The sequence below is a fragment of the Gopherus evgoodei genome, unplaced genomic scaffold (genome assembly GCF_007399415.2).
Source record: "Gopherus evgoodei ecotype Sinaloan lineage unplaced genomic scaffold, rGopEvg1_v1.p scaffold_97_arrow_ctg1, whole genome shotgun sequence".
NCBI lineage: Eukaryota > Metazoa > Chordata > Testudines > Testudinidae > Gopherus > Gopherus evgoodei.
The window spans coordinates 1-13,562 of NW_022060118.1; the positions used below are offsets into that span (position 1 = coordinate 1).

The 13,562-nt window shown below is 56.4% G+C and overlaps 2 non-coding genes and 1 pseudogene across 2 annotated transcripts; all 3 read left to right on the top strand.

The window, feature by feature from the left end:
- Positions 1-2,038: 2,038 nt before the first annotated feature.
- LOC115644214 lies at positions 2,039-2,270 on the top strand (annotated as a pseudogene).
- A 6,305-nt stretch (positions 2,271-8,575) lies between these two features.
- Positions 8,576-8,765, top strand: LOC115644217. Its single transcript, XR_003998461.1, has one exon. It is a non-coding gene; the product is annotated as a U2 spliceosomal RNA (small nuclear RNA).
- A 3,667-nt stretch (positions 8,766-12,432) lies between these two features.
- On the top strand, positions 12,433-12,626 carry LOC115644215. The gene has a single exon (XR_003998459.1). It is a non-coding gene; the product is annotated as a U2 spliceosomal RNA (small nuclear RNA).
- The last annotated feature ends 936 nt before the right edge of the window (positions 12,627-13,562 follow it).

A 13,562-nucleotide genomic window follows, 5' to 3' on the forward strand; every position in this document is an offset into this window, starting at 1 on the left:
CTCCTGATGCTACTGTGACAGGAATTGTCGGCAGAAGAGGAGTGGCAGTGTACACCTGAGGATATATGTCAACACGTTTGCTGGTATGAGTAAACCGTACAATGTCCATCATCGATTTTGCATGTGGCAACACGCATGACAGTATACGCAATTCTTCATACAGTTCAAGTCCATTTAAATCAAAACGATAGCCGTGCTTCAGGAGGCTTTCTAGTTCGGGGGTCCCCAGCGCGGTGCCCGTGGGTGCCATGGCGCCCGCAGGGGCCTCTCAGTGCACCTGCGTACTGGCCGGTGGACAAGCATCTGCTGACATGCCAGCGAAATTCGGCGGCATTTCGGCGGCGACGTCGCTGGATGACGCCGCTTGCTGCCGATAAGCGGCGTCATCCAGAGGCGTCGCCGCCGAATTTCGGCGGCATTTGGGCGGATGCTCGTCCACCGCCACGGGCCTTTGTCTGGCGGGCGCCAGAGGAAAAAGCTTGGCGACCACTGCTCTAGGTTCTTCCACTTTGTCATTAGTTGCTCTTGTTTTCCTATTTCGTTGAATGTAGTCCTGCTCAGCCGGCTACCGGCTGAGTGAATGGAACCCCAGGCCGACAGCGGGATGAGTGGCTCAGCCAGGGTCTCAGCCGCCGGCCTTCTCGGCCCGCTGCCAGCCTGGGCTTCCTTGGGGGTCCCCGGGCCAGCAGTGGGTGCTGAGTGGGGCCAGCGGCCAGGACCTCGGGTGGCAATGGGGCAGCCGCCGGAACCCCAGAGCAGCGGTGGGCTCAGCCGCTCAGCCTGCCACTGCGTGCCATCAAAAATCAGCTCGCGTGCCACCTTTTGCACCTGTGCCATAGGTTGCCGACCACTGCGCTATACATTAGTAAGGCGATGAGCAGATTGCAGTTTTTGGAGGGCTCTATTTAGCAGTAACAGGGCGGTAGGAAAGTCCGTCAACCTTTTTTGTTTCTCTGATGAAAACTGGCCCACTCCCTTCCCCGTACCAAACTTGTCGCAAATAATTGTCAACTTAACTTTCTGGTTTTGGCTAAGATAGTGATTTTTTTTCTTTTTTATTAAAAAAAATATATATAGATTGAAATTGAATTCAGGATTGTTAGCAAGCATTTTTGGGGACCATCTTTGTAAAAAAAACCGACTAGCTAAATGGAAACACAGTACCGCTTTCATGCTTGGCTCGCCCCCCAGCCTGCTGGTCCAACAACTGCAGTGCCACTCGTATTCAGCTGCACTGAACCTCCAGGGACGGTGGACCTCCCTATGGGGAGAATATCGTGGCTGAAGAGCAGCGAAGAAAACTGGTGTTGTCTGTGTTACCATTTGGTTTGTACTGAGAGTATAGTTTCGAGTCATTTGTAACTCTTTCATGAGTCATTATTTCCATCTTATTATTTGGCCTCTGAGTTGAAAGGCTGCTCTTGCAGATTTTACTTTGTCGTTCTTTGTAGGTGAGTTAAAGAGATGTTTTCTTAGTCTAGTCTGTGTGGGTACTTCATCCGCACTCCTTAATATGCCTTCCAGAATTAATTGCATGGTTTGGCTCATTCTTTCCCTCGTCGCCCCACAGAAGAGAAAATTTCCATCCTTTTCCCGTTGGGAAAATGCCACCCTCTTAACCCTAGGAAACAGTCTCTATAAATGTTTTGCCCAGACGAGGGCTAGTTCATAGGAGCAGAAGAGGAGGAAGGGTGTGGCCCTTTGAGTCCCATTTCTAGCGTGACTCGAGGAAAATAATTTTTAAAAAAGTGTCCGGGGCCGGTGCACGAGCGGCTCGGGGGCAGCAGGTCAGTAGGTGGGTTTTGTGCAGACCAGGAGTGTACAGGGAACTGTCTGTTTTTTTTCTTTTTTTCCTTTATTTTAACAGAACTGTGTGTCAGGAGTTCTTGCTTTGAATCCTTCCACTGGAGTCATTTTCGGGAAGGGCGCCTCACTTAGAGTTACCTAGTTATGGTGTTCGTTGCGTGGCTGAGAGCTCGTCACGGTTAGGTAGAAAGCGTTGGGGGCAGGGGGTGTGCGCGCGGCGCAGAGCATCGGCATCGCTTCTCGGCTCTCTGTGAGCTAAGATCAAGTGTAGTATCTGGTCTTATCAGTTTAATTCTGTTTAATGGACACTTGCACACCCCTGTCCTGACGATGGAATCTCCTGCAGCTATATCTGAAAAGATTGATGCTGCTCTAGAGACTTTTTCTTCTTCTGAGACTGCTTTGCATACTGATACAGCTGATTTGCATATGCACTGTTCTGATGCTACTTTGGAAGAAAATTTTCCTTCTCTTTCTTCTACAGACACACTATCGCGGATAGCTGCTGTTCCTGCACACTCCAGTATTAGGAAAACCCAGCAAAAGCCTGCTCCAAAGACCCAGGCTAACAGCAAGGATGGCAACACCAAAAGCCAGCGGAAAAAAACCCCATTGGACACGTCTTCTGGAAAAATCAGCAGCAGAAAACCAGCTCTTCGAGACCCCATTCCCAGGAGGAAGGAGGTTTCTACAGCTTCCCTGAGGAGGGGCACCAGAAGAACCTCACCCGCTCCTCCCGTCCAGGATACTGAACACCGGCCTACTGCTCCTGAAACGGACGATGCTGGAAAAGTCCCCGTGAGGATCCAGGCCCAGGATGCTTATCATCCCCCCGCTGGGAAGAATGCTGATGGAGGAGCCCCCCCATCGACCAAGGACCAGGACTCTGATGGCCCCCCCGCTGGGAAGGATGCTGCCAGAGGAGCCCCCGCAACAACTGAGGACCAAGACGCTGCTCAGAGCCCCACCTGGAGGGATGACCAGCAGCTACAGGGAGCCTACCTCCCTATACACCTACCCTGGGAAGACTCGTCTACGGAGCACCAGCAGCTGCAGAGAGACTACCCCCCGCTGCCGGAGGAGGAGACCCCCACTAACCAACTGCTGCCTGGATCGAGTAAGTGCCCCACTACACCCCAGCCCCTGGCCCCCTGGGAGGTCCCCTGCCCAGCCCCGCTACGGGGGGATCCCTGCCCTGAGCCGCTGCTGCGGGCGCTACCTGGGGATTCCCACGGTGTGGAGATGCCGAGGAGTCCCTGCCCCACACGGCTGCTGCCCACGGGGAGTCTCCACCTTCCGCCCCAACGGTGCAGCGGGCAGCTGCTGCCCGAGCCGCCGGGGAATCCCGGCCCGACTCTCTGCCTGCCACTGCTCGGGCGACCCGGGGAACCCTGCATCACGCCACCGAGGTCGCCCGGCAGCTCCTGTCCCGCGGCCATATGGCCGCTCCCGGGGGGGCCCTGCGGCATGCCCCGGCTGCCGGTCACCGAGCCGCCGGGGGACTCCTGCCCCGCTCCCCGGCCGCTGCCGCCGGAGCTGCCGGTGAACTCCGGCCCCGCACCCGGGCTGCCTCTATCTGGGCAGCCCGGCGAACCCCGTGGCGCGCTCCTGCCGCCGATGTTTGGGGTGCCGGGGGGCCCATGCCCTGCGCCCCGGCTGCTCCCTCCCAAGCTGCTGGGAGACCCCGACCCCGCACCTCACCTGCTGCTGCCTGAGCAGCCCGGGGAGCCCTGTGGCGCGCCTCTGCAGCCGCCGCTCTGGTCCCCGGGGGACTCCTGTCCTGCGCCCAGACTGCCGCCTGAGCAGACTGAGGAGCCCCACCATGTGCTCCGGCCACTAACGCCTGAGCCGCTGGGGGATCCCCTCCCCATGCCCCCGCCGCAGGTACAGCCTGGGGAGCCCTGCTATATGCTCTGGCCCCTGCACCTGGAGCGGCCCGGGGAGCTCTTCCCCGTGTCCCGAGTACCGCTGCCAGAGGAGCCCCGTGGCACACTCCTGCCGCCCCTGCTCTGGCCGCGGGGGGATCCCTGGCTGCCGTGCCCCGAGCCGCCAGGGGAGCCCTGTGGCGCGCCCTGGCCGCAGCTGCCCGGTCCGCCGGGGGACCCTCGTCCGGCACCCCTGCCGCCGCGACTCGCGGCGCCTGGGGAGCCCCTTGATGTTTTTCAGATATCAGAAGTGCACTCCTCCACGACCACGCCGCTCCAGATCCCACAAGACCTCCACGCCGCCCACCGGCCACCCCAACCGCCAAGAGACGCCTCCCCCGTCCTCCTGCGCTCGCCGATCACGCCCCCCGCACCCCAGCAGCCACGAGATGACTCCCCTGCTCCACTGCGGTCGCCGGACACACCTACTGCACCCCAGCACCTCACGCCGCCGAGGAGTAAATCCCCCGACCCGCTACAGGACACCTGCACCCCCCAGGAACTCCAGCCTCCGGGGGGAATCCTCAATGTTCCTGAGACTCAGCTACCACCGAAGGACGCCGCCCCCCTCGCCAGCTGTGCGCCAGAAAATGACCAGGAAGGCCCCAACACCCCACAAGATGGCTGCTTCGCCCCAGACACCGTCTACCTCCAGTACCCCCTCACTGCAGATGCGCTCATCTGCCCCATCTGCCTGCCGCCTCGACGCTTTCAACTCCTCGGAGGAGTCACCAGACACCTGAAGAGGTGCCACGGCCAGTCCATCGCCTTCAGCTGTGCGCGCTGCAGCCTGCCCTTCGAGTGTCAGAGGAAATGCAAGGCGCACCAGGCCAGCTGTACGAAAGCCAGCAAAAAGACGACTCCGGTCCTCCGCCATCCTGCGCCCCAGCCTGCTGCTCCTGTGCCGAAAAGAAGCAGAGCGACCATGCTGACCGCTGCCCAGAAGCCCACCCCAGCCCCCGAGCCAGCGGACCAGAACCCTGCCACCGGAACGACAAATGCTGCAATGGGAAACGTTGACCGAGCTCCTACCAACAGGGGTCCTGTCACCTCCTCCCAGGTCGCCCGGAAGATCTCCGAACTGAGGCACCTAAGTGCCCCCTCCAACCTACACGATCCCGTCCCAAGAAGGGCCAGTGCTCCACCACGCGTGGCCATCCGAAACCCCACCCCTAGAGGCACCAATACTGGCTCCCGGCCCGCCCTCCGAGCTCCAGCCACAAGGGGCGCCAACGCAACTCCTCAGCCCACCCTACGAACTCCACCTGGCCGGGGGACAGGGGCCACCCCCCAGACCGCCCCACGTACTGTTAACATCGGAGACCCCACCGCTACGACCGGACCACAGCCCCAGACCCCCACCGCCAGAGAGTCCGACGCGGCCCCTACGGGCACCAGCCCACTCTCTGCCAACAGAAGACCACCCACTCCCACAGCGACCCCCCGGGCGAGGACCACACGCGAAAGACCGGACGCTGACGCTGCACCCGCCGAACCAAGCCGGGCTCCACCAACCAACAATGCCACTACTCCACCGACGGCTATGCCTCGGGGACCAACCGAAAGATCCCGCGAGCTGCAAGGGAGACGACCCGCCGGCCAAACCGCGAACCCACTACTAGCGCGGACCGAAGAACCAGAGGACCGGCAGCCGACGATTAGGCCAGCCACGCCCTGGCAGGCTGCCTGGATCGAGAAGCTCCGAGCGACAGCCTCGTTTGAAGAATTCGACCAGCTCATCAATGAGCTCACCTGCGAGCTCTCCACAGAGATCGTCTCCAAGAGGACGCCAAACCAGGAGGCCGCACGGCCTACCTCCAGAAGGCCAGCCCCAAACCACAACGCCACCACCCGAGGAGCTGGACGAAGAAACTCCAGCCGCCGCTACGACCCGGCAGCAGCCTCCCAGATCCAGAAGCTGTACAGAACCAACCGCCTCAAGGCCATGAGAAAGATCCTCGATGGTCCCTCATCCTACTGCACGATCCCGCCCGAGCGCCTATACCGCTACTTCCTGGAAGTATTCGCTGACAAGCCCAGGAACGACGTGCAGCGCCCAGAGTGCCTTCACCCGCTGCCCCGCATCACCAATGCAGATGGCCTAGAGGCTGATTTCACGCCCAAAGAGGTGATGGCCAGGCTCTCCAGGACCAAAAACACTGCGCCCGGAAAAGATGGCATCCCCTACAGCCTCCTCAAAAAGCGGGACCCCGGCTGCCATGTGCTCTCCGGCATCTTTAACCTATGCCGGTGCTTTGGCCGGCCACCCACCTCCTGGAAGAAGGCCATGACGGTCCTGATCTACAAGAAGGGTGAGCGAGACGACCCCAGCAACTGGAGACCCATCTCCCTCTGCTCTACAATGTACAAGCTATACGCCAGTTGCCTGGCAGCCAGAATCACGGAGTGGGCGACGACCGGGGGAGCCATCAGCCCGGCCCAGAAGGGCTTCATGCCATCAGAGGGGTGCTATGAACACAACTTCCTGCTCCAGACCGTCCTCCAGACGACCAGAAGGGCCCACAACCAGTGCGCAATAGCGTGGCTGGATCTGGCCAACGCCTTCGGGTCCATCCCCCACCATCACATCTTCAGCACCCTACGGGAGTTCGGGATGCCGGAGACCTTCCTCCGCCTGATCCGGGAACTCTACAAGGGCTGCAGCACCACCATCCGCTCGGTAGAAGGCGAAACCGCCGAGATCCCGATCCGCAGCGGCGTGAAGCAGGGCTGCCCCCTCAGCCCGATCATCTTCAGCCTCGCCATGGAGCCGCTCCTGCGGGCAATCTCCGACGGCGCCGACGGCTTCGACCTACACGGCGAGAGAGTGAACGTGTTGGCCTACGCAGATGACCTAGTCCTGATTGCGGACGACCCCGAGAGGCTCCAGGGCATGCTCAACACCATCGGGAGAGTCGCAGAATGGACGGGACTCCGCTTTAACGCCAAAAAGTGCGCGTCCCTCCATGTCAACTGCAGCAAGAAGAACTCGGTGCAGGCTACGGACTTCCTCATCCAGGGTGAATCCGTCGTCCCCCTGGCCGAGGGGCAGGCGTACCAACACCTCGGCACGCCGACGGGCTTCCGTGTCCGGCAGACCCCCGAGGACACCATCCAGGAAATCCTGCAGGACGCCGCCAGGATCGACGTTTCCCTGCTGGCTCCGTGGCAGAAAATCGATGCCCTCAACACGTTCCTGATCCCCCGCATCGCCTTTGTCCTGAGAGGATCTGCCGTGGCAAAGGTGCCCCTCAACAAGGCGGACAATGTCATCCGGCAACTGGTGAAGAAGTGGCTGTCCCTGCCCCAGAGAGCAAGCAACGAGCTGGTCTATATCGCTCACCGGCACGGTGGCGCCAACGTCCCCCGCATGGGAGACCTCTGCGATATCGCGGTCGTCACACACGCCTTTCGCCTCCTGACGTGCCCGGACGCCGTGGTAAAGAAAGTCGCGACGACCGCCCTGTGCTCCGCCACCGCAAAGCGAATCGACAGAGCTGCCTCTGGCCAAGATATGGCCACCTTCCTGAGCGGCTCCATGGACGGTGACTTCGCCCGAGACAGAGGCGACATAGCCTCACTGTGGACCCGTGCCCGCAATGCCACGCGCCGACTGGGGAAACGACTAGGCTGCCGCTGGGTATGGAGCGAGGACCGACGGGAGCTGGGAGTCCTGATACCGCGGACCGAGACGGAGGACACCGTCATCAGCCCTGGAGCCAGAGGCACGCTGGAGAGGTCACTGAAGGCCGCCGTACGCGCGCTCTACTTGGGCACGCTGAAGAAAAAAACAGACCAGGGCAAGGTTTACGAGGTCACCAGCAAGTGGGACTCCAGCAACCACTTCCTCCACTCAGGCAGCTTCATCCGCTTCGCTGACTGGCGCTTCATACACCGCGCCCGACTAAGCTGCGTCCCGCTTAACGGAGCTGTCCACCACGGGACCCGAGACAAGCGCTGCAGGAAGTGCGGGTACGCCATGGAGACCCTGCCCCACGTCCTGTGCAGCTGCAAGCCCCACGCCAGAGCCTGGCAGCTTCGTCACAACGCCATCCAGGACCGTCTGGTAAAGGCCATCGCTCCGCACCTGGGAGAAAAAGTCACCAACCGCACCGTCCCTGGCACCGACAGCCCACTGCGCCCAGACATCGTCGTCACGGACGAGGCTCGAAAAAAGATCATCCTCGTTGATGTGACGGTTCCTTTCGAGAACAGGACCCTGGCCTTCCGCGAGGCCCGAGCCCGAAAGCTCGAAAAATACACCCCCTTGGCGGACACTCTGCGGTCAAAGGGCTACGAGGTCTATACCGACGCCCTGATTGTTGGGGCCCTGGGCGCCTTGGACCCTTGTAATGAACGTGTGCTTCGGGCCTGTGGGGTAGGCAGTCGCTACGCACAGCTCATGAGACGCCTGATGGTCTCGGACACTATCAGATGGTCCAGAGACATCTACACGGAGCACGTCACCGGTCACCGCCAATACCAGGAGTAAGCGGGCGTGACTCCGTGCTCCCGAAGGGGGGAGGAGATTTTCAAACTCCCCCGTTGGACTCTATCCCCTGAGCCCTGAACCCACCAAACCAAACTCCACTATGTGAGGGTCACCCTATCCTCATCACCCAGCTCGCTCCTTTATTGCCACGACTGTCTGTAACCTATTTGTATGAGCGATGTACCCTCACTGCCCCCCGACTGTATCTTGATCTCACCCACCGTTCATCCCGCATTGGGGACATGACAGACTGTATATGGTATATGCTGCCCAATACCAAAATACTGACCCCTCCCCCATAGTCTGTATGATATCCCCGATGAAACAATAACTGCTGCTTTAAACTCTCTGTATCGTTTATTTTCAAATATTCACTAATAAACATTAAATCTGTTCTTATCAGTTTAATATCTGATATGTCCTTTATTTGAGGACTATATATTAAATGGATTTTTGAAACAGGGGGTTGGAATAGGAGCTTGCTCTATCCACCCCATGCATTGGCCTGGTATTGCAGTGTCTCCAGGAGCGGTGCCTCTCCTTCTGGGGAGAATCTTCTGGTTAAAGAAAGCAGGAAGAATTTTACTGTAAGAATGCCCCTTTCAGAGCAGACTTGTTCAAGTTGTGGAAATCAGGTTGGAAGCTCTTGTCCCTCTTTACAATAAACACTTCTTATGTTTTCTCGGGGTCTAATGTGTTGGTGAGGCTATGTGAGGTTCTCTGTCTTGCTAGAGGATTGTTGAAGGAGCTGGGATCCTTTTTTTCTGCAGCGAGTCTTTTCAACCGTTAGTATGAGGGATGAAGGCTTTCCGGGCTGTTGGTTGATTCTTTGCAGAGACAGAGGCAGAGAGGGCGCTGTTTAAAGCTGCTCCCGTGTATCAGGTCAGGTTAGCTGCAGCTCACCGGAACCCTGAGGATCTGAGGTGAGCTACTCTGTAGCAAAGGCAGACCAAGCAGCAGGTAGAATGCCGGCTGGCACCCCGGCTGCCAGATAGAATCTCAATGACCGAGAGACTTTTTCCGTTGGACCGTATGAACTGGGGCCGTAAGCTCACTGAAAGTTAAATCTCACCAAATGAGGGGTCAATCCAGCCTCATCATCGTATCCACTCGTTATACTCCACACCTGAACATCAGCCGTCATATGAACAATTTACCCTCCTATCTCAGTGCCTGTACGTTGACCCGTTAACCTTGTACTCCCAATCGGGGCTATTGCAGATTGATGTATTGTATTCCTCGCGCCACCTGATCTTCAGCCCAGTGTTGCACCCCCTCAGTAATCTGTAACGTTATTCCCTGACCACCAGAAAGGTCTACACCTAAACTCTCTAGCGTACACTTCCCCACCCCCCTCTTTTCTTCAGACATCATCTTAGTGAAATCCGGGGCTGTCGGGGACCTCAGGAGGTCCAACCCCCTGCTCAGCACAGGACTGATCCCCCACTAAAGCCCCACCTGCCCCCCCTCTGGGGTTGAACTCGCAACCCTGGGTTTAACAGGCCCATGCGCAAGCCCCTGAGCTATTCCTCCTGCCCCGCCCCGCTACGTTGACACTTGTTCGAGATCCCGGCTCCTGCTCCTTTGCAAGGGGCGTGCGTCTGCTCCGGGTTTTAAGCCTGCTAACCCAGCGGGGGGCCTATTGCCCTCTGGCTTCCCGCCCGGCTCCCTGTGCCATGCGCCTGGGCGCAGGGCCATCCTTTTGATTTAGGCAGCCCTAGGCGGGATTGTTAAACTGGTGCCCCTGTGCCTGTCTTGCTCTTAGCAACACAAACATAAGCTTACACTATTGGAAAGCTTGACACATGCATGTTATTAAAACCAGTTTAACGTGGTTCGGCACACTGGAATGCGGATGGACTAGCACTAAAGGAGTAGCACGCTAGAAAAAAATTCTGGTTTGACAGAAGGATGCAAATAATGTAATTTTTTTCATTTGTCAACATTTGATAGGAAATTGATAGGCAGGGGTCTTGAAAGAAGGATTTGTTTCTAATTAAAAGCAATCTTTCTGGCTTGTTTTGGCTGCAAAATCAGGAATAATGTCATCGGTTGACAAAGACAAAGTGATGTCTTGTTCGATTGCAAGAAACGCAAGACCAGTCAGGTGTTCCTGACTCCTTGTAGAGCGGAGATAGTTTTTAATGAGTTTTAGTTTGGAGAACCTCCATTCTCCTGATGCTACTGTGACAGGAATTGTCGGCAGAAGAGGAGTGGCAGTGTACACCTGAGGATATATGTCAACACGTTTGCTGGTATGAGTAAACCGTACAATGTCCATCATCGATGTTGCATGTGGCAACACGCATGACAGTATACGCAATTCTTCATACAGTTCAAGTCCATTTAAATCAAAACGATAGCCGTGCTTCAGGAGGCTTTCTAGTTCGGGGGTCCCCAGCGCGGTGCCCGTGGGTGCCATGGCGCCCGCAGGGGCCTCTCAGTGCACCTGCGTACTGGCCGGTGGACAAGCATCTGCTGACATGCCAGCGAAATTCGGCGGCATTTCGGCGGCGACGTCGCTGGATGACGCCGCTTGCTGCCGATAAGCGGCGTCATCCAGAGGCGTCGCCGCCGAATTTCGGCGGCATTTGGGCGGATGCTCGTCCACCGCCACGGGCCTTTGTCTGGCGGGCGCCAGAGGAAAAAGCTTGGCGACCACTGCTCTAGGTTCTTCCACTTTGTCATTAGTTGCTCTTGTTTTCCTATTTCGTTGAATGTAGTCCTGCTCAGCCGGCTACCGGCTGAGTGAATGGAACCCCAGGCCGACAGCGGGATGAGTGGCTCAGCCAGGGTCTCAGCCGCCGGCCTTCTCGGCCCGCTGCCAGCCTGGGCTTCCTTGGGGGTCCCCGGGCCAGCAGTGGGTGCTGAGTGGGGCCAGCGGCCAGGACCTCGGGTGGCAATGGGGCAGCCGCCGGAACCCCAGAGCAGCGGTGGGCTCAGCCGCTCAGCCTGCCACTGCGTGCCATCAAAAATCAGCTCGCGTGCCACCTTTTGCACCTGTGCCATAGGTTGCCGACCACTGCGCTATACATTAGTAAGGCGATGAGCAGATTGCAGTTTTTGGAGGGCTCTATTTAGCAGTAACAGGGCGGTAGGAAAGTCCGTCAACCTTTTTTGTTTCTCTGATGAAAACTGGCCCACTCCCTTCCCCGTACCAAACTTGTCGCAAATAATTGTCAACTTAACTTTCTGGTTTTGGCTAAGATAGTGATTTTTTTTCTTTTTTATTAAAAAAATATATATAGATTGAAATTGAATTCAGGATTGTTAGCAAGCATTTTTGGGGACCATCTTTGTAAAAAAAACCGACTAGCTAAATGGAAACACAGTACCGCTTTCATGCTTGGCTCGCCCCCCAGCCTGCTGGTCCAACAACTGCAGTGCCACTCGTATTCAGCTGCACTGAACCTCCAGGGACGGTGGACCTCCCTATGGGGAGAATATCGTGGCTGAAGAGCAGCGAAGAAAACTGGTGTTGTCTGTGTTACCATTTGGTTTGTACTGAGAGTATAGTTTCGAGTCATTTGTAACTCTTTCATGAGTCATTAGTTCCATCTTATTATTTGGCCTCTGAGTTGAAAGGCTGCTCTTGCAGATTTTACTTTGTCGTTCTTTGTAGGTGAGTTAAAGAGATGTTTTCTTAGTCTAGTCTGTGTGGGTACTTCATCCGCACTCCTTAATATGCCTTCCAGAATTAATTGCATGGTTTGGCTCATTCTTTCCCTCGTCGCCCCACAGAAGAGAAAATTTCCATCCTTTTCCCGTTGGGAAAATGCCACCCTCTTAACCCTAGGAAACAGTCTCTATAAATGTTTTGCCCAGACGAGGGCTAGTTCATAGGAGCAGAAGAGGAGGAAGGGTGTGGCCCTTTGAGTCCCATTTCTAGCGTGACTCGAGGAAAATAATTTTTAAAAAAGTGTCCGGGGCCGGTGCACGAGCGGCTCGGGGGCAGCAGGTCAGTAGGTGGGTTTTGTGCAGACCAGGAGTGTACAGGGAACTGTCTGTTTTTTTTCTTTTTTTCCTTTATTTTAACAGAACTGTGTGTCAGGAGTTCTTGCTTTGAATCCTTCCACTGGAGTCATTTTCGGGAAGGGCGCCTCACTTAGAGTTACCTAGTTATGGTGTTCGTTGCGTGGCTGAGAGCTCGTCACGGTTAGGTAGAAAGCGTTGGGGGCAGGGGGTGTGCGCGCGGCGCAGAGCATCGGCATCGCTTCTCGGCTCTCTGTGAGCTAAGATCAAGTGTAGTATCTGTTCTTATCAGTTTAATATCTGATATGTCCTTTATTTGAGGACTATATTTTAAATGGATTTTTGAAACAGGGGGTTGGAATAGGAGCTTGCTCTATCCACCCCATGCATTGGCCTGGTATTGCAGTGCCTCCAGGAGCGGTGCCTCTCCTTCTGGGGAGAATCTTCTGGTTAAAGAAAGCAGGAAGAATTTTACTGTAAGAATGCCCCTTTCAGAGCAGACTTGTTCAAGTTGTGGAAATCAGGTTGGAAGCTCTTGTCCCTCTTTACAATAAACACTTCTTATGTTTTCTCGGGGTCTAATGTGTTGGTGAGGCTATGTGAGGTTCTCTGTCTTGCTAGAGGATTGTTGAAGGAGCTGGGATCCTTTTTTTCTGCAGCGAGTCTTTTCAACCGTTAGTATGAGGGATGAAGGCTTTCCGGGCTGTTGGTTGATTCTTTGCAGAGACAGAGGCAGAGAGGGCGCTGTTTAAAGCTGCTCCCGTGTATCAGGTCAGGTTAGCTGCAGCTCACCGGAACCCTGAGGATCTGAGGTGAGCTACTCTGTAGCAAAGGCAGACCAAGCAGCAGGTAGAATGCCGGCTGGCACCCCGGCTGCCAGATAGAATCTCAATGACCGAGAGACTTTTTCCGTTGGACCGTATGAACTGGGGCCGTAAGCTCACTGAAAGTTAAATCTCACCAAATGAGGGGTCAATCCAGCCTCATCATCGTATCCACTCGTTATACTCCACACCTGAACATCGCCGTCATATGAACAATTTACCCTCCTATCTCAGTGCCTGTACGTTGACCCGTTAACCTTGTACTCCCAATCGGGGCTATTGCAGATTGATGTATTGTATTCCTCGCGCCACCTGATCTTCAGCCCAGTGTTGCACCCCCTCAGTAATCTGTAACGTTATTCCCTGACCACCAGAAAGGTCTACACCTAAACTCTCTAGCGTACACTTCCCCACCCCCCTCTTTTCTTCAGACATCATCTTAGTGAAATCCGGGGCTGTCGGGGACCTCAGGAGGTCCAACCCCCTGCTCAGCACAGGACTGATCCCCCACTAAAGCCCCACCTGGCCCCCTCTGGGGTTGAA